Here is a 25,007-nt window from a genome sequence, read left to right on the forward strand (position 1 = left end):
CTTTCTATTTGTATTTCTTCTTTTGAGTTCTTATACAAGGGAAACTATATGATATTTACACATGTGTGTCTGCTAAGCTTTTTCTTGTCTGTCTTCTTGAAAATTTTTATATTTCAGCTCTTACATTGATGTCTGTGACCCACTTTGAGTAATTTTGATATTAGATAAGAAGTTGTTAATTAGGTCCTAGATAAGGGCCTATTCTTTTATGTGTGGATACTTGTTCCAGTAGTATTTATTGAAAGCACTTTATCCTGAATTATTATGCATAACCAATTGAACTTATTTCTGGACTCTCTCTTTCTCTGTCTGTCTGTCTGTCTGTCTGTCTGTCTGTCTGTCTGTCTCTCTCTATACACACACACACACACACACACACACACACACACAAGTTATTTACAATAAATAATGAATAATTTTTAAGGCATGATCTTCTGTGCACTTCAGGCTGGCCTTGAACTCATTTTGTAGTCCAGGCTGGCCTTAAACTTCTGAGTGCTGGGATCACAAGTGTGTGCCCCCACGCCCAGCTCATGTGCACATATATCTCCTTGTTGATACCACACCTATTTTTGTAAGTTAATAGTAAGTCTCAGGATTGTGCAGTGCTGTACAAATCCTTCAACTTTGTTACTTTTTTAAATTGCTAGCTATATGCAGTGCTGTCCACTTGCTCATTTGTTTTATAATCAGTTCATTGTGCGGGCACCTAGTTCAGGTTGGACGGAGGCGGTAAGAGGTCTGAACCTCAGGGAAGAGCTTTCAATCTTACCTTTAAGTATAGGATTAGCTATAGATTTTTCATAGATGCTCATTATCTGATGCTGAAGCTTTTCTTTTCCACCGAGAAATTTTTCGTGAATGGGTTTGAATTGTGTCAAACAATCTTTTTTCATGTATTGAAATGATTGTGTAGTTTTTCTTCTTTATTCTGCAGATATTGCTCAAGTAATCTAAGAGGTCATTTTACCTGAAAATATCATCAACTTTCTCTAGCTCTGAATTACTTAAACAAGCAGAGGTCCTCATAAGACCAGTAATAGTGAAGGCTTCGATTCCATTTTCTCCTTTAATCTTCCCACCATCTTATTTTTTAGTCTTAATAATCTCCTAATTTGGAAAAGTGGACTGGCTACTCAGCTGGCTTCCCACCCAGTCTCTCTCCTTTGCTACCATAATTTCAGTAAATCCTATGGACTTGGTGTGAGTTGTTCTCTTAACAAAATCCTCCCTGACTTTTCATTACCTTCAGGATAAGGTTCTTCTGCTTAGTGGGGTTCTTTCTTGGTGTCGTTCCTAATCCAGTATCAGGCACTTACCCCGCTGTCCCTCTTGCTGGGTGTGGTTGGACAGTGATGTGCCAGTGATACAAAGGAATCTTGGGAAACCCTTCTTGATTTAATCCAAACAGTCTATTCCCATATTTATTTTCTTATATCTTAAGACACTTTGTGTATGACAGAAATTTTATGGGTTTATTGAATGAATGAAGGAGCATAGTTTATACAGTTTCCACCAGTATATTTTTAGTATCAAATAGGGAATACATCTTTGGTACAAATGGAGACTATTTTGTCACCTCCACTTTTATAAGTGCCTTGTGATTCTATGACAGCTGCTGGATCAGTCCTTTTTTGCCAATGGTTTCTAAGAAATATAGTCTTGGAGCAGATATTTTTATATTAAAGCATATAACACATTCTAGCAATGTAATATACTCATGGAATTTTATGGCACTGAAATAGTTTTTTGATTTTTGAGTACTCACAGTTACTGACAATTTACTTTTCTGACCATTACCAGAGGAATCCAATTATTCTTTTGGAGGAGGGGGAAAGAAAGAAATCTAAACTGACACACATAAAAATTCCCTTCACTCTGATACTGATTGAACCTAATAGCTCTTGTTTTGAATTTCATAATTCTAGAAGAGTTAAACTTGAAAATGTATCTTTCAACAATGGAGCCTCTATTTTCTGCCAAAAGGCAGTGATTGTGTTGAGCATTTTAACTGGTTATCAGACCTGAGGCTGCCGTTTCTGAGAGTGAACTCTGGCAGTAGGAACTTGGCTCTCAACCTTGTTTTGCAGCTGGCTAGAATGTGAATAAACTTCTTATTGAAAGAGAGACATATCTTCTCAAAGCAGGAGAGAAATAAAACCCTCAACCTAATAACCCTCCTCCTTTCTCATAGCTCCCAGCCTCCATTTACCTTTTTTGAAACCAGAGAGAGACAGACAGAGAGACGGGGGGGGGGGGGAGGCAGAGGCAGAGGGATATTTGATGTTGTAGACTGAGAGGAAATGAGCTAGTTGTTTCTTCTTTGCAATTCGCATTTGGAGAGATTTATTCTTTATGAAGTGTCTACGTGGAGTGTTTTTCCCCTTCTTTAAGGAGTTGTGCAAATGCTGCAAACAGTTTGTACTTTGTGTAACTCAACTGTTTCTTTTCAGACTTTGTTACAATCCATCTGTTTCTAGGCGTGATAGTGGTTTAAGTGTGCAGTACGTGGTGTGTAGGTGGCCCCGTGTCACTAGCTCATGATGTACCTGTGACTTTCCCCCGTAATGGATTTTTGGGCAGTGTCCTATCCATCTTCACGAAGGTTTGCCTCTTTTCTCCATGCCCTCTCTTCACCCCAGAGCTCTTCGTCTTAGCCACAGCTTTTGAATTTTCAAGGGAGGATGAAAGTGTACAAACTTTTGCAATTAACATTCCATCAGTATAACAGAAATGTTTGAGATGTGTTAGAATCCTTGACTAGGATGGTAATGTCAGAGAGTAAACCATTCCAGAAAGTTCCTTCCTGGTGCTGTATCCTCTAGAACACTGACAACCAACCTTTTCGAGCTTTCAGTGATAAGCAGCAGCCCGTTGCTGCATGTGGGCTGTAAGTTGCTGCCACTGCTCAAGGAGAAGCTGGCTGTCTTGAACTGTCCTCTTTGCATTACATAACCTGCATCCATGTTACCTAATGGGCTGCGTGTTGCTGCCTCTACATTTACCCTATAGGACAACAGCCATCTGGTAGATTTTTGTTTGAATTATATGAGCTCTTGGAGCACAGGATGGAACCCATTTATATTTTTATTTTATCCCAAGTGTCTGATCTAAGTGCCTGATGCATAGTAGGTGTTTAATTCATGTTTATGAATGCGCCAACCTGTGCCATTTAGAACTAGTTTAATTGCTGTGCTTGCTGCATATGCTGGGTTCAGAACTGCTCAGTCTATCAAAATTTGGGTAGCATTCTTGCCCCAACTTTAGCAGATATTTTTAAGAGTTTCTATCTTACAAAACAAATATTAGGCTTAAAAAGAAATGACTTCTACCATTCAGCTTCACTTTAATTAGAATTTTTATTTTATTTTATGAGCAGAATATATTTATTGAGGGAAAGAAAGCTCCTGTCTGAGAGAAGGACAGGAAGGGGGCCCAAGCAGGTAGTCCCCCCTATTTTTTTATTTTTATTTATTTATGTGTTTGGTACAGGCTCTACAGGGTCTCACTATGTAGATTGGACTCCCAGTGATTGGTTTTTGTTTGTTTGTTTTTTGGTAGTACTGGGGAATGAACTCAAGACTCTGTGTTTGCCAGGCAAGCACTTATTCTACTGAGCTATCTCCCCAAACCACAGTGATTCTTCTGTTTTCAACCTCCCAAGTGCTGGGATTACGGGTGCACCCCACCATGCCCAGTCTCAATCTCCGTCTCTGCACACCCCAGGGGCAGGGCCAGTATGGTGCTTTAGTCTGCTGAGTTATCTGGCCAGCCCCTAGGGTGTTTATGTAGATGGAGGGAAGATGAACTTTATTTTTTTATGTTTGTTTCTTTGTTTTGTGCAGGGTCTCACTACGCAGGATCAGGATCGTAGTGATCCTCTTGCTTTCTGCCTTCCTAGTGCTGGAATTACAGATGTGTGCCACCACAGCTGGACAGAAAGGAACTTTTTAAAATTATGAGCTTTGGTTTCTCAGGGTGTTCCTGGTGTTCTCATTTGGAACTTCTTAGAGAATAATTGGAGAAGGGGTCTGCTCTTACTAAGTAGACTTGGTAACTGATAAGCCTATAACTATAAAATTATGACATTTTATCTCTTAGCAAATACATATCCTTACCAGGCTGCTGGCATGTGGCTCCCAGAGGCCCTGGGCCCTGCCCTGCAGCTCCTGTACCAGCAACAGGGAGGTAAAGGCTGGCAGCATGAGGATAGAAAGGTAAAGCAGTGAGAGGCTTTTCTTGGTGAAAGGAAATTCCCCCTTATTCTGGCAGGGAAACCACCCTCAGGGCCACTGGAGTCTGCAGCGCCCCCACGAGCACGCAGAATAGACGGATCTGGAGAGTATCATGTTGGACAAATAAGCCTCAGAAAGATGCGTAGCATATGTTCTCCCCAATATGTAGAATCTAAATAAAAGTGACAAGAAAGTAGAACGAAGGCTATTATTAGACAAGAGGAAGGGAATGAGGAGGGGCTATAAGAGCAAGTAGCAAAATGAATGGATAGGATCAGAATATATGCATTGAAACCCTGCCAAAATGTGAAAATAGCGCAGAGCCTGGGACAGGAGGACAAAAGGGGGTGAGAATGATCAAATATGTTATGTGCGTGTACAGATTTGCCAAAATAAAATCCATATATATATATGGATTATTTATATATATATATATATCTCCAGTGTATACTATTAAAAAGATATGGAACAAAATAACACAAAATTTAAAAAACAAAAAGAATCCTTATTCAGTGAATTGGGATTTTCTTTTTCTTTTGTGTTTTGTTTGGTTTCTGTAGGTTTTGTATGATTTAGCCAGTTTCCTATGGGTAACAGAGAATGGGAAGAGGGCAGGCGGCTTCCAACCTATTGATGATAGGAATGGCATAGGACACTGTATGATGTAAAGGAAACGTCATAACTCCCAACCTACTAGGTGCCTGCCATGTTGAGACTGTAGTCCCCGAAACTGAAGCACAAATTCTAGACAAAAACAGAGGTTTAAGAGTAGGAAATATTTCTTGGGGGAAAGACAGCTTTTGCCTGAGAGACACCAAAGGGGACCTGGAAAGTGAGTGGCCCATGAACTGACTTCTCAAAGCAAGATTTATACAACAAAATCATAAGGTGAGTGTAAAATTATGAGATGGGCATACAGTGCGACCAAACTGTGAGCAGCAAATAAGATTACAGGTATACTCACTGAGGCAATATTGATCCAGTGAAGAAGCAGGTCATGTAGCAAGTGTGCGTGGAAAGAACAAGGACCTTTTCTGGAAGGGATGGGTGAAGGGGTTCTCGGTCCCCCTCCCCCAAGATGACTGATCCTATTTAGAGTATCAGGCATTATCATTTATCCCTCAGGAAAGTATGTAGCTGTAGTCACTTCATCCTTGTCTTGAGGCCTGGCCTTCAATGAATTTATCTCCACCCACAGTCATAATATGTTCTCACCTTTTGCACTGACTTCTTCAAGGGCCTAGGTATGTCTGACTGCCTGTAATATAATATAATACAGTATATAACATAACTGCCTATAGTATAGCTGTCTATAATACAATGACTCACAGAGAAAATCACCTTGTGGCCTTGATAATTTAGGTACTTAGGTAGGACATGGGAAAGTTTTGGAGCGTGTATCCCCCCATGTCACCATCCTGCTTTCTGTAGTGTTGGTGAACCAAAATTGGTGGATCAGGTTTGATAAGTAAGACCCATTCCACTGAACCTGCTTTCTGTTTCCTGTAAGAGTACAGGAATGTAATACGTTTGGCACACCAAATGGAAGTTAGCTTTATACTACTCAATTCATCGGGCAACTGTATAGTTAGGAGACTTTGGGGATGGGAAATGCACAAATTAAACCCTTACGAAGATCCTAACCTGGGGCGTTAAGCTAATTCAAAAGTTAATGGTTATAAGGGAATGGTATAAATTTTTAAAAACATTTCACATCATATTGATATAGGAACAAAACTATGGCCAACCGATAACATTACAAGGATAGTCATGTAAGTAATATTGATTATTGGAGGATCAAATAAGGAAGCAAGTTGCACAGTGATTGTAACCCACTGGATCTTACATCTTTCTGTGGTTGAAGGTTACCTCCATGTTTGATATTTCTTGTTATAAATCCTTCTAGTTTCAGCTGTAAGAAGATGGAGAAGTTGGTGGTTTTGAATGACAGTTGTAGCTAAAGAACTTGAAGACTCATACTGAGCTTTGTAGCTTCCATTGTACGTTTTTTAGTCCCATCACATCTAACAGTGGTCAGCTACTGGTGTATCTTGAAACTTGCAGAAAAATCAGCAGTGGAGCCTCCTCTCCCCTCCCTCTTTTTTTTTTATTTACTTAGTACAGGGCCTATAGGGTCTTACTACGCAGATTGGACTTGTAGTGATTCTCCTGTTTTTGCCTCCCAAGTGCTGGGATTACAGGCGTGCGCCACCACGCCCAGTTTTAGTTGCCATCTCAGCACACCCCAGAGCCCCTTTTATATCTAGCTTTTAGTACTATGGTTTTATTTTTATACATCTTTGGGTTATACTTTTCTGCTGGGTGTTTAAGAACAAATTGAGATGAGATGTGTGTGCATCAAAATTTACTTCTATATAACAAGGTCAGATAAGTTTCCTCCAACATTACTTTTGGGACCATATAATCTCTCAGCTCATCTGTCAGTGTTAGCTATCAGGATGGGTCATGGTCTTGCTTACCTTCTTGTTTTCTGTGAAAATATGGACATCTTTTTCCACTTTGGTGATTTTCTTTGGCACACTGTACATTTGTTGATACTTATCCTCTGGTGTCCAACAAGCTCCCTGCTCAGGAGGTTGGATGATTCACCAAAGTTATCAGGGCCTATAGAAAAGGTTCTGTCATGTCCTGGGTCCTTGTTGACCTTGGAGAGCCGAGGCCAAAATATTGGCTGTCCCCTTACAACAATTACCTTTCTATCTCAGGTCTAATTCATAGGTTTGGGTAAGTCCTCAATGTACTCTCAGGGTCTTCTTAAAATTTCTCTGTGTTTTGCTTGATCTGTTATTGGTCACTGAAAGAAAAGGACACATAAGCATGGGGGTTCCAATCTCCCCATTTACTTCCTATGGGGGATATTGTTCTTAAGGAGCTTGAACAAAATCAATTAAGGATAAATACAGTCTATTAGAGGCTTTAGTTATGGCTGATATTGAAACTGCACCCTAAGGACCCAAAGTAGGGGAAGCCTCAGACTCAGTAAGAGTGGATGAGGCTTTGATTAAAGTTGTCTTGGAAACTTTATCCTTAGATTCAGTAATAGTGGATTACTTAAGGTCCAGAGGTGTTTTTCCTATAGTTTGCATTACATTCTGACACAAATAGAGATTTTCTTAATGTAAAGAAAGCCTCAACATAACGTACTTCTGACCATTTTTCTCTTTCTTGCAGTACAATTCTAGTGTGAAATAGTATATGATAATGCCCCCCTCTGCATTCCATTTTGGTTCTAGGACTTGGTAGGCTATTCATGAGTGCAGAAAGATAAACCTCTCTCTCTCTCAATATGTAAAAGTCAAATATTTTCCAGTGTTGATGAATACATTCCAAAGGAGTAAAAGATTTTTGACATCAAATATCCCATTTGAAGCAAGAGAAGTCGATATCTCTTTTTAATGTCTAATTGATTTGTGTATCTGCAAGGTATCCCTGAGTTGACTCACTACAGAGCAGGTGGCTAAGGTCTGGAGAAAAGGAGAAAAGAGAGGTCATGGTCAGACTAGCTACCTTACCAGCTCGTGACCCCAACTTCCCTGGGAACTCAAATTGTTAACTCCAGCAGATATTTTTTTTTAAAGCACAAGTTACAATTGATTTCAGCTGTAACAGGCATGTTTCAAGAAGGTAGCACTGGTAGCAAACCCATAACCTCTTGGTTTGGAAACCTCTAATCCACTGTTTCCCAAATCTTTGAGAGTGAGGTAAATAGATCAAAGGGTAACACTTTTTAATCCTGCAAAAGAGATCACCTGTAGAAATAGACAGAGTCAAAAAAATGGCTTAGAGAAATTTCACCCTCTGCTCTAGGATGAAGAAACCTCCAAGGCATTCATGTTGCCTGTCTGACCGCTTAGGCAGCTGCCTTAGCAAACAACAAGACTAAGCTTTTTCAAGTCCATTTGAAAATTTCTGTGTCTCTAAAGCTCACAAGTTAAACTTACACTCATCACCCAGCAACAATTCAGATGCTAATAAAGGCAGATTTATCAGCTTTCTACCAGGTCAGGAAAGAGAAAGGCTGACTGTAAAATCTCTTACTCCTAGTTAGCATATATAAGGTACAAATATAAACTGCTCTTCTGATAGATAAATTCCTCCATGAAAGGGAAACACTCGTTGCAAACTGCCAGCCTGATTTCTTTTTTCTTTTTTAAATTAAAAAAGAAAATCTATTTATTTATTGATTTATTTGGTACAGGGTCTCACTGTGCAGCTCAGATTCATAGTGATCCTCCTGTCTCAGCCTCCTCAGTGTTGAGATTACAGGTGTGCGCCACCATGACTAGTTTCAGTGGCCAGCTTGAGGCTGGGCTGGCATGGCATGTGGTACCTGGGATCGAACCTGGGTCCTTGCACTTGCCAGGCAGGTGCTTAGACTGCCGATCTATCTCCCTTGGCCCAGCCTGATTTCTTAGAGGGAAAGGAAGTCTAACTACAAAATGGTTTTAAAGTTTAGGGCTGGCCTGATAGCTCAGCGGATTAAAGCGCCTGCTTAGGCAGAGTATAGTGGCTAGGGTTCGATCCCCAGCGTGTCATGCCAGCCCCACCCCTGGAGTGTGCTGAGATGGTGACCGACTGGGCATGGTGGTGCGCGCCTGTAATCCCAGCACTTGGGAGGCTGAAAACAGGATCACTATGAGTCTGATCTAAGTAGTGAGATCCTGTAGACCCCGTAGATCCTGCCCCAAATACAGGGGGGGGGGGGAGTTTTCCACAAATTGGAGAAAAACTTTAAGAGTTTCTAACTTACTAGCAAAGAGAAAAGTAGAAATACATGGAGATTTTTCTGCTGGTTACCCAATAGGGCTGTGGGGACCCAGCTTCCATGAAGAACCTTTGGCATCCACCAGAGAGCCACCCTGGCTGTGACCCCTCAATTGTCCAGCTTCCTTTAGTTCCATGCAACTAGAGATTAGTCTCCAGACCACTGTTTGAGTTCTGTAAGGGATATAGAAAAGTCTATGCTGTCTAAAAACCAAAAGGAAAAAAAAAAAAAAAAAACCACCCTGTATAGCATTTTCACGCTTACAATAAAAGTCCATAACTTATTACCAAAGTATTTTCCTTCCTTAAACACATAAATGATGAGAACCAGATGAGCAAGAGACAGAGGAAGGTGAGGAGTCTCCCTTAGGCTAAATGTGTTTCGTTCCTTAAATGCGGTGCTTAGGAAATAGCTCCTTCTGGTCTTACCCAGAAGTTTGTTCTTCCCATGACGCTCGCAGTCTCCTGAGAGTCCATTGCCCACAACACTTCAGCAGGGACACACCGTCATGTGTATTCTCCTGGGCAGACACGATTGCAAGAACTACCCAGAAATGGAGTATGTGCTCCTCATCTAAAATGATTTCCGTATCTTCATTGATAGCAAATGCTCATAGGAGGGGCTGCTTCCTTTTTCTCTAATCTTTCCTCTGAAAGGAAAGCACAGGGAAAGATCAGAAATGAGATCAGAAAAAAGAGGTCTTTTCTTCATGCTCACTGTGAATTATTAAGACAGCTTGCTCAAGGGTTATGACTGTCATCCTGGAAAGCTGAGAATGGGGAATCTCCAGAGCTAAGGTTGCCTCACCCATAGGAGATCAGACCAGAAAGAAAGCTGAAGCAGAACAAGCCTAACATTTCCCTAGAGTATAGAGGAGCTGCCAATCCCAGTCTGTCTCCCAAATCTTAAGAATGACTGCCATCCTGTTATCTTTAAACTGACAGAGGGACTTGTGTGATTTATTGAAAGGCGTGTATATTTTTAAACATGAAGTAAATCAGATTTAAAAAAAAAAAAAGACCCATTTTACGGCATTTTGTAGCAAAATCCAGTAGGGGGTGCTCTAAAATCATTCTTCCTAGTGCTGTTGTCTAATGAATCAAACAGTACCACCAGTAAATTCAACTAGTCCAAATGTAGCATACATAGACCAGAAATAAACTGTCCCATTAAAGAGGCATTGTAACCTTCTTATATTTTCAACTTAATATCATTTTTAATAAAAGAGCATGAAAGAGAGGTCTAAGGAATTGAGAAAGACAAAGCATAAAATTCAAGGCATAGGCAGTTGACAAAGACAAGACATAAAATTCAAAGCATATGCATTTAATAAACAAGGATGACAGGTTTTGATTACCTAAGTGAGTCACAATCCAGAGTCTGTAAAACAAAAGCAAACTCTTTCTTCTGTCCAAATAGTTCAGTAAGAGATCACCAAATGATACAGGGTATATGATATAGAGCTGATAGAGGCCCTCCAAATAACATAAGTAATATAAGGAAAATAAAACCCCTGACCTGCTGGATGTCCAATATTCTGACTTAACATTCTCTAAAAATAAAAGAATAAAACTTAGAAACAGAGATTAAGAGTAGGAAGTGTTTATTGAGATAGGTACAGAAGAGAGTCCCAAGAATCCCGCTTTCCAAGGGAGTTTTGTAGAACAAAACCACAGTATGAGACAGGTATGAGGTGGGACAGAACTGTATTTCAGCAGTAAGATTACAAGGATACCCATTTAGGTAATATTGATCCAATGCAAAATCACAAGGTGGATATGAAGTAGGACAAAACTATGATCAACCAGTAAGATTATAAGCATGGTCACTTAGGTAATATTGATTGAATGGGAACCAAAGGGAAAACAAGCCAAGGAGGAAGTGTGCATGGACAAACAAGGAGTTTCCAGGGAGGCCTGGGTGGGGAGGCTTTGGTCCTCCACCCAAGGTGATTGATGTCTATTTAGAACATCAGTCACTGCTGTTCATCCCTAGGGGAGATATGTGGGTGTGGTCATTTCTCTTTGTCCTAAGCCTGACATTCCAAGAATGCAACTTCAGCCACAGTTGTAATACATATTTTTTTAAAATATGTTCTTATCTTCTACCTTGACTGTAGAGACTCCCACTCTGCCTACAGGGTTTCTCTCTCTCTCTCTCTCTCTCTCTCTCTCTCTCTCTCTCTCTCTCTCTCTCCCCCCCCTTCTTCTTTCTCTCTCCCTTTTTCCCCTCCCACCCAGAACAGGATCTGGCTATATAGTTCAGGCTGGCTTTGATCTTGCTTCTGTATCCCAGGCTGGCCTCCAACTCAGGGCAATCCTCCTGCCTCAGCCTCCTGAGTGCTGTGATTATAGGCCTATGTCATCATGCCCAGCTTGCCTATAGCAGCTCTAAATGACTTCACTGTCTATAGTAATATCATCTCATTTAATCTTTCAAACAGCCATGAAGACAGATAATTTCCATTGTACAGAAAAAAATGCAGATATCCAGAAGGTAATTAATTTTATCTGAGGTCACAAAACTAGTAAGTGGCATGGGTAAAATTTAGACTTAGATTTCTGTGGCACCAAAGTCTGTACTCTTTCCATTACAAGGAGTTGCCTTCTGATTTACTGTTAGTGGCTGTGTAGCTTTATTATACACTGAGAGGAGTGGAGAGGGAGTGCTCTTCCACTAGTGAGAACTGCCACCGGGGTCGGGGGACATAAGGTGAGAGACACGCAGATGATTTCACCTCATACGCTATCTTGTGAAACTTCCAAGTTTTCATTTTCCTTTCAGAAGGAAAAGATGGAAGATGCCTTAGTGCTTTTCAAAGTTTTCGCCTTGTTCTTTTTTGCGTAGGGCTCATATAACGCTCTCAGTTGAAGTTCACGGCTGCAGCATCAAAAGTACAAACTCTAAAGTTCAAGGAAAGCCAGACTTTATCCTTTATCTCTGCCATCCAACATGTATTAAAAACAGCATCAAACTGATTCCTGTCAGCGCTTCCAGCGGTAATACTGTGTGAACAGCATGAGTCCATGCAGGGCCTTTGTCGTTGGCTTATTGCTCTCAGTCCAAGCTAGACTGACCATCGTTGCAATATTTCAATGTGTGAAAATGGTATATACTTAGTTACTGATAATGTGGCAAATACATATATACAAAGATATGAATGTACATATGTAAATATATGTATGTGTAGGTACATGTATCGAACTGAAGCTTAATTCCAAGGACTCACTCATGCTAAGCAGGCAATCTACCACTGCACCACACCCCTGGCTGAAAATATTATGTATTTTTCACTGTCAACTGTTGTTGTTATATGAGACATTTCACCAGCCACATGAGGTGGTGCTGCCTGCAGTCCCATCTATTTGGCAGGCTAAGACTGGAGGATTATGAGTTTAAGTCTGAGCAACATAGAGAGACCCTCTCTCAAAATGAAATGGAAAAAGGGACAGGGTTACTTACAGCTCAGTATTCCCTGGATTCTGTCCATAGTACTGCCTACAAAACAAAACAGAACGCCCATAAATCAAAAAACAAACCAGAAAGATATTTCATGTCCTTTTAAGTATATCATGAGCGTACCTTTCTGTTAACTCTCACGTCAGTCTGAATGTTTTTTATATATTTTCTTTTATATAGTCTGTATTTTATAAAAAATACTTTCCCTGTTTTACTTTATTCAACAAACTGATTTGTGAGTAGGTCCATAATAAAAAAAGTTTTCTCCCTTATCTAGAAGAAAAAAACATGTGGTTTTACATCTCTTTATTGATAAACGCCTTAAAGGCTCAGCATATTAGTAACATTGGAAGTTTTACATTTTAGCATTTTGTTGACATAATTGCTTATCTCTAGAATAAGTATCTTTGTTCTTTGTCGAGTGTTAATGAGAGTTTTCCAATTTATTTCATTATAAAGGAAAATAGAAAGCAGTATGTATATTAATCCAGGCAATTTGATCTGATGGAAGGACTTGGTCCTACACAGGAGTGAGTTTCCACCCCGGTTCTTCTGTTTTCTAGTCTGGAAGGCCTTCAGCAAGCCACTTATCTGCTTGGAAACTTGGGTCTTTATCCGTGAAATGAACATGGTAACTGCTTTCAGGATTGTGTAAAGAGAAACAGAATGTATTTATACATACTGGAGTACTACTTTGCCGTAAAGAAGGATAATCTTGAGTCATTTGTAGGAGAAGAGATGCAGCTTGGGACCATAATGTTGTGAAATAAATGAGACACAGGAGCTGAAATATTGCATAGGTCCTCCTCAGTGGGAAACGCAATGTATCGACAAAGGGCCAATAAAAGACAGTAGGAACAAAAAGACAGAAGTTAGTATAATCCAGCACGCACAATATATCTGTTATGGTTTGTGTCTAGTTGTCCCCCCAAAGCCTCATGATGTCATGGGGTGAGGACTTCTAGAGTTTGTGTTAACTCAACTCATGATCCACTTGGATTATGTGTGATCCAAGGTTGGGATTATGGGTTTTAGTACTGCTGGGATTACCCATAGGTGGGTAAATACTGGGAAGTACCCATAGGTGTGAGTACTTCCCCTACCCTGGGGCAGGTAATTTGCATTACAATGTAAGGTGGGAAGAGAAGCTAGCTGCTTGAGCTGCTGCTACCCCTCCCTTGCACTCTTGCTCTTTGCCGCCGCCATGAAAGGTTGCTTTCTGCTCTGTGCTGCTCTGCCTTGGACCCAGATGAGTATGGACTGAAACCTCCAGTAACTGTGAGCTAAATAAACCTTTCCTTCCTTCATTTCGAGTGTCGGGTATTTGTCCCAGCAACGAAAGAAAAATAACTAAGACAATATCCAAACGTGTACCTTGATTGAGTACAGTTGTCTTACACGGTGTGTGTGTGTGTGTGTGTGTGTGTGTGTGTGTACATGTGCGTTAGTCTGGCTGTTAATCTGTATGTGTGATAATTAAGTTTATAAGGATCTAAAAGATAAATGAATGACTCTGATGCTGGTAAAAGGGGGGTGGGTGAAGGGAGAGGGCGAGTGACCAAAGGAACTGAAATGTGTACACCAGGTCCCTACAGTAAATGGATCATGATGAACTGCAAACAGGTACTAATTTTACTAAAAAAAGCAAGGTGATATATGCAAATTGTCAATTAATGTTAGTAACTGTTTTCTTCCCTTTTTCCTTTTTTATTACATTTTTTTAAATTGATGCTTTTCACTTTAAAAAATTTTTATTTGGCAAAAATTGTACATATTTATAGTGTGAAGCATAATCTTTTGCTATGTGTTGTGGAGTGACTCAAGCTTGTGCTTGCTTTCGTGTGTGTATGTGTGTGTGTGTGTTATAGTAAAGATTTTTTTTTTTTTTTTTGACAGCCTCAGAATGCCTTCTGGGCAGGTCTTTTTTGGCATGAGTTCTGGGGATCGAACCACAGCATCCTGAGCCTGACTGCTTTGTTGAAGCAGGCACTTAAACAACTGAGCTGATGGGCAGGCCCCCTTGTGTGTGTGTGTTCTTATGTATTTGATTTCATTAGACTCAATGTTAGGTTTTTTTGTAGCACAATAAAGAGGTGGGAAAGATAAGAGAAGTCTGTATTAACTCTAAAGACAGAGAGGATCAAGGGGGGATGGGCAGGATCCTCAGATCGGAGACAAAGAAAGCTGAGACTTTTGTGGACTTGGTGGGAGTGAGCTTTTAAGGGAAGTTTCAGTTACATGTAAGGAGCTGATTGGGGTCTCTCCTGTGTGCATGGGAAAGGTGAGAGGAAATTGTATCCAGGGCTGGAGTGGGGAAGAGAGGGGAAGAGGTCTTTGGGAAGATAAGCAGTTGTTTTAGGGGCTTTGGTCACATTCAGTGACCACCGTAATAATTCAGCAATTCATACTAGGGCAGATCCTGTCACTCAGTATCTTATGCCATGCTTTTTTATTTGTAAAGAGCATTATAAATACATACTGTCTCAGTACTTTTCCTTTGTTTTTAGGATAAAATACCTGACACCCAAATTCAAGGTTTGTTTAGCTCACAGTTAGTGGAGGTTTCAGTCCATACCCAGCTGGCTCCAAGGCACAGCGGCACATGGCCGAGGGCAGCAGTTCCTGGCTGCAGAAGACAGCAAAGAGCAAAGGGAGGCACAGCAGCTGGCACAGCTAGCAAGCCTCTCTCACCTCCTTACACTTGTATGCAGATTACTCACCCCAGGGCGGGTGTGACACTCACACCCATAATCCCAGCATTAGATCAAAAATTAATTACAAACTCTAGAAGCCACCTCATGACTGCATGCAACTTTGGGGAGACAACTAAACACAACCCCTAACCTACTTTGTTGAAATAATTTAAAATGAAACTCTGTAAGGAACTCCATTGAGACACAAAATCAGACTGGAAAATGGGAAGCAGTTATCAGTGTCAACTTTCTTTGGAAGAACCTGCTCCCACTCCTGTGGCTAAGCCGGGATTACTGTGTGTTCTCCAAGCATAATGGAATCAATGCAGAAGTCACCAGCAGAAGAACAACTAGAAAATGTGCAAAGCTGTGGAAACTACTTTTAACTAGTGATTAGAAGGAAAAGATTGGAAGGGAAATTTTGAAATGACTTAAGAAGTGAATGAAAATGAAACCTAAGCATAACAAAACTTACGGGACACAGTAAATGCAGTGCTAACAGGGAAAGCTTTAACTATAAATGCTCACATAAGAAAACGAGATCTCAAATGAACAGCCCAACTTTACACCTGTAAGAATTAGGAACAAAACAATTAAACCCCAAGCTAGCGGCATGTTGGAAATTAGAGCAAAGATAAAACTAGAAAGACAATAGATCATACTAATGAAAAGTTTGGTTTTCAAAAAGATCAATAAAACTGACAAGCCTTCAAATAGATGAAATAAGAGAGAAAGGATGTGTATTTCTGAAATTATAAATGAGAATGGGAGGATTATGGAAAACTCTACAGAAACTTTTAAAAAGTTGTAAGAAAGATCGATGATGAAGTTTACATCAAAAAATTAGGTACTGTAGATGAAATGAATAAATACATAGAAACAGAAGACAGGCCAAGAATCAGCCAGCTGTGATTCTTTTTTCTTGTTTTCTGTTCTGTTCTGGGGTGTGTGTGTAAAATAATAAGTAGTCTTTGATAAGTTCAAGAAATTTGACCACCCTCCCCCGAAGTCCAACTACTTTTTTTGCAGAACTGGGAGTTGAACTCAGACCCTTGTACTTGCCAGGCAAGTGCTTATTCTACTGAGCTATCTCCCCAGCCCCTTCAACTGCTCTTAATTGTTAAAAAGAATGCCTAAAACTTGAATTGTATTTGATTCAAATAATGAGCTACTTATAGACATTCAAGTTTGGGATAAGAGAACAGCTCCTTTAGAATATTAGTAATTGGTAAATAATTTTCTCTTCTTTAATACTCAAGTGTCTGTACGCACTTGTTTAAATTCATCTGGAGCTACGCAGCTGTGACTGTAAACCACTGCCCCAAGGAACGGTGTGTTCTTCCTAACAGAGGCGTAAGACCCTGGGCGTCTGCATCTCTGCCCATGCAGAAGTGAGCATTTGCCTGGGCGTTTGTTATGCCTGAGCTGGTGATTGAGCAACAGCCTTTGACAAGTCACTGCTGTCCCTTAGCCCCATTTGCATGACATCATGACTCTCAAGCAGCTTTGCTTTGTAAGAAATGGAAACTGCTAAGAGAGCAATTTGATGTCTCACAGACATGTTACTATGTAGGAGAGAGGACACAGGGCAGCAGGGCAAGGCCTGGGTAAGTTGTGTCTTGGGAGAGTGGATCACACCAATTTTTTTTTTTTTTCTATTTTCAGGGAAGGGTGTACAGGATGTTCAGCGTCTCACTACTAGATCAAACTTGTGATTTGCCTGTCTACAGCCTCCTAAGAACTGGAATTACAGGCACGCATGACTATGTCCAATCTCAATTGCTGTCTCACCTTGCCCTGGCAGCGGGGCCAGCATGGCAGGTCCAGGGATCGAACCCCAGCCCCTGTGTCTGCTTGCAGGCACTTTAATCCACTGAGCTATTTGGCCGGCCCTGGTCACACCAGTCTTGATTTAAACATAGGATCCTGTGGGTTTTCAGTGGAGGGAGAACGTAGCTTCAGTTTCTGTATAAAAAGCCTGTGCTTTAAGTGGACTGTAGGTCGCAGGAATGGAAAGGGATATTTTCATACTTTACAGTTACAGCAAAAAGAAGTGTTTTCAAGGAAGTATTGGAAAAACAAGTGAGTTTTTAAAAGTTATTGCCCACATGTTGATCAGTCTGGAACTCAGTTTTCATTATGCAGTTGTTTGTTTAACAAGTTTCGTTGGCGCCTACATTTGCCAGGCACCGTGCTCCGGGGGCCCTTGGGTGTGGTGCAGGGAAAAGACCGAAGTGTCAAGATGAGCTGATTGGCTAAGGGACTTCATTGAGAGGTTTTGTGAAAGATAAATTCAGATTTATCGTTTCTAAATGTTCAGAAAAATGAAATGAGAAAATTGAAGTTCTCTGTTCATTAGGTTTATTCAGCTGATTGCACAACATATTTATGGTGTAAGTAGCTTGTTTGTTGTTGCTGCTCCTACATCATCCGGGAACAGGAAGGGGCCCAGCCCTGCCAGTCTAATAAGCATTCGTCAGTTACACTGTATGTCAGGTGCGCCGCCTGACACAGAAAGTGTCCAGGTGATTGAGAGGTAGTTTCTGTCTTTCCAGTGTGCAGAATTTAAGGAGAGGACCCATGCACATTAATTTCCACAATAGCAACTTCAGTGCAGGCCCTTGTGGAAAGCTAGATATAAGAATGGGTGGAGAGTCACAGGGTGACATTATTCTAATTAGAAAGATTGGAGAGAACAAAGAGCTATTCTTTTTAAAAATTTTTAAAAAAGTTTTATTTATTTATTTGGTACAGAGTCTCACTATGCAACTCAGAGTTGTAGTGATCCCCCTGTCTCAGCTTCCCCAGGGCTGGGATTATAGGCATGTGCCACCATGCTCGGGTTTGGTGCCCAGTGTGGTACACCAGGGGTGCTGGGGCCAGCACAGCATGGCATGCAGTATGGGGGATCCAACCTGGGTCCTTGCACTGCCAGGCAGGTGCTTAGACTGCCAAGCTATCTCCTCAGCCCTAAAGATCTGTCTATTCCTGTGTGACATTTTTAGATCTTAACAGGGCAAAACATTAGGCCATTTTTCACAGTATTGTCAGTATGATTTGGTCCATGGTATAAGACCTAAGTGGAACTTCTGATCCTCAAAGATGTATATGCATAAATCATACAAGGAGGAATTACGGCTGGTCAAAACTAAGGAATTAACTAAGAAACCAGTTCCCAATAGTATAAGCTCATTAAGGAAAAAATAGAAGGTCAAGATGCCTAGCGATGGGCAGTAGAGAAGTATGTGCAGGAAATATATTGAAAAAGAAGTAAGAAAATTAGTTTTTCAGTATTACCTCCCAATGCAACAAATATAAGGGAACTTTCCTCATATAACTCTGAGTTATGGGCAAGCTCCTATCATTTATAGGATTGATTTTCCTTTTAGGGATTAATAAACAAGGCACAACTAGGGGAATGGGGCAGTAATAGTTTTCTTGCAATTTAATCTACATACCTGTTATTTCACCACTTCCAGCATGCAGTTCTAGGTTAGTCAGCTTTCTATCACTGTGACAAAACACCTGAGATAATCAGCTTAAAAAGAAGAAAGGTTATTTGACTCATGGTTTCAGATGATGCAGTCTATGGTCACTTGTCCGTGTAGCCTCTGGGCCTGTGATGGCATAGTACATCATGGCAGGAGCACAGGACAGAGGAAGCTGCTTACCTCCTAACAGCAAAGAGAAAGGGACAAGGGTCCCCAGATCCTCAAGGGTACGTCCTCTAGTGATCCAACTTCTTCCTACTAGGGCTCATTTCCTAAAGGTCCCACTACCTCCCAAGTGCTCTATAGACTGCTCACCAAGCCCCTATTGTGTGGGCTTTTGGGGACATTTATCCAAACCAAGCCAAATTCAATGGTTTCCATTCTATTCTGAGATATGTGGTCATCACCTCAATCAGTTTTCATCATTGCCCCTCAAACCCTAGACCCACAGTACCGCTCCCCATCCTCCCTTTTTCTCAGCCCCAGGCAACCAGGAATCTTCCCATCTTCATAGATTTTCCTGCTCTGAACATGTCATATAAATAAAATCAGATTTGCCCTTCTGTGTCGGGCTTCTTTTGCTTAGTTTGAAGTTTTCAAGCTTCATCCTGTTCTACCATGTAGCAATCTTTATTCCTTTCTATTTCTCAACATTATTCTACCATTTAAGTGTACACTTTATCCATCCGGTACCTGGTAGACATGTGAGTTGTTTTCACTTCTTGGTTGTGAAGAATATTGCTGCTGTGAACATTTGAGGGTATAGTCTGTCACCAGATCCCATTGTCATTGAGGATGATGAATCACAGGCTCCTGCCAACTGCAGTGATAGGCTGGGGCTCTGGTCACAACCCACTGATCCAAGCAAGGAGGGAGACATTGGGCAAGTTGGTGCCAATGACCTTTCTGGATTTCTCTGTCCTTGGCAAACACTTTTGTAGATCTGAGGCTCAGGTTCCAGCCTCTGGCAGGAGACCACCATCCCCATCCATGAATAAATCCAGGAACGAGAGCGCACAGTGTTACAGAGAGCCCATATTTGTGCCTGTGATAGGACATGTGGAAATACCTGCCCTTGCAGAAATACGAGAAAAAGGACACAAGTCCAGGGCACAGCACAGCTGACAGGGATGCCCTCAAAGGCACTTCGCCTATCTTCCTTGTTCTAGGACCCTTGGCCTCCCCAGAAACTTTCACAGAAACAAAGTACATTAGTGTATGTTCCTGCCCCCACCCCACTCCCAGTTCCTTGTTGAGAAGAAAAAACCATATGGGAACTGAGAGCGAACATGTGGGTGTGAGAGCAAACATACGGGCAGATCGAGACGGGGCTGCAGTGCCTGTCTGCTTGTCTTTGTGACTTGTCTAGTTGCTTCTTAATGTGTTCTTTTTCTTTCATCTCATCAGTTTTCTTCTTAGAAAATCCTTCAAGCCTTTCTCTCTCCTCTCAGATGTAGTGTTGAATGACATGAATGACACAAAAGACTGTAGAGATGATATCCTGTGCACGCCTGCCTCTCTGTTTCTCCGTTCTCCATGTCCTTTTCAATGCCTTGCCTTATACGGTAATAAACACAGTCTGTGGCTGGTGTGAAGGAGGACAGGGCAGAGGACCACCACCCTGGGGCGCTCAGCATGCCCAGCGAGGAGAGTGGCATCTCAGAGAATGCAGAATCTCTGAGGGAACACCTGAAGTCTTTGAAGCTAGCTGCTTCTCTGACTCTAGATTCACACCAAGACTGCATTAGCAGGCGGGGAGTTAGCTCAGCGGCACAAGCGCCTGCCTGGCAAGTGCAAGGTCCCGAGTTTGATCCCCAGTAATGCAAAAAAAAAAAAAGAGAAAGAAACTGCTGTAGCATCAGGGGCTGAGTTTCCCCAAAATGTTACAAAATGTTTCTGAATATTCTTGATCCAAGTGGAGGAACAACTTCAAGCAAATGCTCTAGCTCTCAATCCCACTACTATGGACTTTGGAGTGTCCTTGAAAAGCTCTGACAAGCCCCCCAAATTTAGGCTTCTTGCAACCTTCACTATGGAGCCATGCTCTACTGCCCCCTTGTGCGCCCCCTCCCTTCATCCCCAGCAGACTTTAGACCTGGCAGCTCCTCCTTGGAAGGCTGCATTCCACGCTTGCTCCTAACTACAGAATTGCCCCAGAGGCGTTTCAGGACGTAGACTCTTAACTATGATGGATTGCCCGTGTAGTCTTTATCGAAAGTCTTGATTGTGTGACCAGCCTCGCTAGAGTGTTTACTAAAGCAGAAGATACCATTTTAAACACACTATGGATGTGTGGGTAGTGAGGACTCATACTCAATTTGTTGACCTTTGGTAATTAGGTTTGCAAATTGGAAGTCAGGTGGCCAACTGTGGCGCTGTCTGTCTGAAGTTATTTACCTGCGTTCTCTAAGTGCTATTTATTCATTTTTGGCAGAACCAGGGATTGAACTCAGGCCCTTGCGCTTGCCAGGGAAGCGCTCATTCCACTGAGCCATCTCCCCGGCCCCATTATTTATTTATTTTTGAGACAAGATCTCACTATACCATTTCAGCAGTTCAGGCTGGCCTTGAACTCACTATGTAGCCCAGGCTGTTCTCAAACTCATGCAGTGATTCTCAGCCTCCCAGATGCTGTGATGCCTGGTATGTGCCCCTATTGCTTGGCTTTAAATACTGTTTAGAAACAACAATAACAGCAACTATGGATTTGAGTCTTTCCTGCACATCCACACCACATCTGGCCAGTGGCCTCATCAACAGAATGCTGATGTTTAGTAACCGCTTTGTGTCTGAGCTCCAGTTTTCCTGCTGGTCTTTTTCCCCCTGTGTATCGCATTTATGGCATGTCTGCTCCTCAGCTTGGCTCATTTTTGATCAAAGAATCTGCTGGGAGATAAAACTGAGCAGCACAGTGCCTGCCTGCACATGTGAGGTTTTGTGTTTAGTTTCTGATACCAAAATCAATCAGTCAATCAGTCTTTGGGTAATTGTTGGTATTTCGGCTAGACTATCTTCGAATTTGTTAATCACAGGACCTGTTGTCTTCTCATTACTAGAAGATGAGGATATTGTGATATTTCAGCCAAAACATGACCCTAGGGGGAAGACCCCAAAGGTAATGTGGAGTAATTTGTTTAATATCACCTGTGTCTGAAAGCCAAGTATCATCTGTCCTAAATCGATAGCCAGTTCTTTAAAAGAAAAAAAAAAAAAAAAAAGTTACCCAATTTTTCCAGAGAAATACATTCCTGAATTTATTATTTGGAAAGTAAGTTCTAATTCCCAAAATCTAGTTTGTAACATATCTATTCCTTCAGGTGGGATGCCTCACTTATAAATTGAGAAAACTTTGCACTTTGCTTTGTTCTAATTCAGTATTGATTGTGAGAAAAGGTGATTAAATTTGGAATATGTTTTTCTTTTCTTTAAAACAGTAATGAAGGACTGGAGAGATAGCTTGGTGATCTAAATGCCTGCCTGGCAAGCACAAGGACTCGGTTTCGATCCCTGGTACCGTGTACCATGCTGGCCTCAGAACTCTGGGCATGCCATGCTGGCCACCAAAACCAGTCATGGTGGCACATGCCTGTAATCCCACCACTGGGGAGGCTGAGACAGGAGGATCAGTATGAGTCTGAGCTGTGTAGTGAGACCCTGTACAAAATAAATGCTTTTTATTTATTTTTATTTATTTTTTTTTGCGGAACTGGGGATTGAACTCAGGCCCTTGTGCTTGCCAGGGAAGCGCTTATTCTACTGAGCCATCTCCCTGGCCCCAGATATTTAAAAAATTGAAAAATAAACAGTAGTAAAGTCCAGTGGAACATTAAAACTAGAGTGCAAAAGAAGGAAATGGGCAGCTGGCATTTAGTTGGCAGATTTAGAAATCCTTGTCAGTAGATTATCCACAGTTATTTTATTAGGATTTACTCATACATTTCTGTCTGTATTTGAAATGTCTTAATTGTGGATTTGCAGAAACTATTTGCAGAAATTGTATTAGACTTATTAACAATAAACAATATGAGATTATCATGGAACTCTTACACCAATTCTACAGTACTTACTGTTATCTTTCATTTTAAAATGAAGAAACTAGTATTCAGAGAGCTAAGTTTTTTAAGGTTTGCCTGAAATAAAGTGGCAGAGGCAGTATTTGAATCCAGATCTTTCAAATATCAGAACCCAGGCTTACTCACTGTGCCATATTCAAATGAAACCAGGCCACGGAGATGGCTCAGTGGAATAAGCGTTTCCCTGGCAAGCGCAAGGGTCTGAGTTCAATCCCCGGTTCCCCCCAAAAAAAAAAAAAAAAAAAAATCAAATGAATCCAGAAGCCTTATCTACTAGCTTTGAAAGTTCCAAGCCTTTTCTTTGCCTTACAGCTTTTAAAATTCCCATTAACCAGTGGTCATTCATCTTTTTTCAAAAGTGACAGGCCTGAGCCACTTGTCTCCTGTTGAGTCTCTCTTGGAATACCTGGGGAAAGGGCCACATGATAGACCAATTTTTTCCTAACACTTATGTCCAGGAAAATGCCCTTGTGTCTTGGTTTGTGTGTGGGATCAGGTGAAGGTGACTTCAAGAGAGATAGTCCACAGCCTAAGCCACTGGCTGCAATTCCCAGAGGGGAACATTAAAATTCTTATTGTTCTTCTCACCAACATCCTCTGGAGGTTTTGTGGATCCTACCTCCTTGATATTTCTCCTCTCTGTTCTTTTGCCTCCTTGCTCGCTGCTGTGTCCTGGTTTTAGATCCTTTTTCTTTCGCCTCTGATCTTTCCTCCTCGGAGCTACTAAGCAGGCCTCGCTGCCTCCACACAGGCCCTCCTTTCATCGCTCTGCCATCAGGTTGACCTCCTGGGGCCCTCTCCTCCCTCTTGCCCTGTCAGTCTCCTTATCCTGGTGCTCAGTGACCTGGGATGGGCTGAACAGTGGCCACATTCTGGTCCGCAGAGTGAATCTCATGCAGCTAATGATTAAGGACCCCGAAGTGAGCAGATTGCCCTGCGTCCTCTGGGTGGGCCCAGCATAACCCGAAGGGATCTAACAGGAGGGCTGCAGAATGTGAGCGGGAGACATGGTGACAGTGTGACAGCAGAAACAGAGGCTTGAGTGTTTCCAGGACAGAACCAAAGAATGTCAGCAGGATCTAGAAGCTGAAAAGGGTGAAGAATCAATTCTCCCTTGGAACCCCACCAGCACCACGGTATGCCGCCCTAAGACTCAGGTGGATGGACTCCTGGCAGCCAGAACTTTAACAGACTACACTTGTGTTGTTTTAAGCCCTTGAGTTTGTGGTGATTTGTTCCCCAGCCATAGGAAGCAACTACCATTTGGTTCCGTAATCACTGACTTCCTTTTCAAATGGCCTTGTACCGTCTACAGCAGTTGACACTAGCCACATGTGGGTGATTACACTTAACTTTTATTTAAAATTAGGTAGGGACCGGTGAGATAGCTCAGCGGACTAAAGCACCTGCTCAGGTGAGCTTAGGCAAGCTCAGGGACAGTGGTTCAATCCCTGGCACCATGTGTTGTGCCAGCCCTGCCCCTAGGGCGGGCTGAGCTGGCCACAGAGTCCGGGCATAGTGGCACATACCTGTAATGCTAGCACTGGGGAGGCTGAAAATAGGAGAATCACCATGAATCTGAGCTGCAGTGAGATCCTGTAACAACCAAATACTTAAAAATAAAATAAATAAAATAAGGTAGAAAAAATTAAAATGATCAATTCTTCAGCCACATGGACCTCAGTCCAGCCAGTGGCTGCATTTTACAGTGCAAGCTAAGAGCATTTCTCTTGGCAGCACGCTGTCACCAGCACGCCTCAGGATACAAGCTGCCTTACGTGCCCAGATCTGCCCGATGTTAGCAGGGACCAGGTCCAGACTCAGTTGGAATAACTGGAAATCTGGCCCTTTTCTCTTCTCACCTTCTGTTCTGTTCCTCACCGCTCAGGGACTTGGTGTGTCTGGAGTCATGGCCAGGCTGTACTGATGGGGAAATTCCAAATCCCCGTGGAGGGCCAGCCAGCCATCCACGTCACGGATTGTGCATCTGGATTCAGCCCACCACAAAGAAAATAGGAAAAAGTTGCATTTGTTGTGAACAACTATGGACTTTTTTGTCATTATTTCTTTTTTTTTTTTATTTTTTTAAACTTTTTTTCAAAGTTTTATTGATAAACAGATAGCAATGAGACAGTTTCAAATCAAATCAGAAGTACAGTTTCAAAAAATATTACACTGCATATATTCTTCTTAGTGGTTAATTGCTGTACAAGATGCGGACTTGTGATCCTATTTACAAACACCATTAGAACAAATCATTCTATTCATTA

General features: G+C 41.6%; 1 protein-coding gene across 3 annotated transcripts in view; it reads left to right on the plus strand.

The window, feature by feature from the left end:
* Positions 1-25,007, plus strand: part of Srgap1 (SLIT-ROBO Rho GTPase activating protein 1) — a 346,632-nt gene that overhangs the window by 114,709 nt on the left and 206,916 nt on the right. The window lies entirely within an intron of this gene.

Source organism: Octodon degus, unplaced genomic scaffold, assembly GCF_000260255.1.
Source record: "Octodon degus isolate 3935 unplaced genomic scaffold, OctDeg1.0 scaffold00047, whole genome shotgun sequence".
Taxonomy (NCBI): domain Eukaryota; kingdom Metazoa; phylum Chordata; class Mammalia; order Rodentia; family Octodontidae; genus Octodon; species Octodon degus.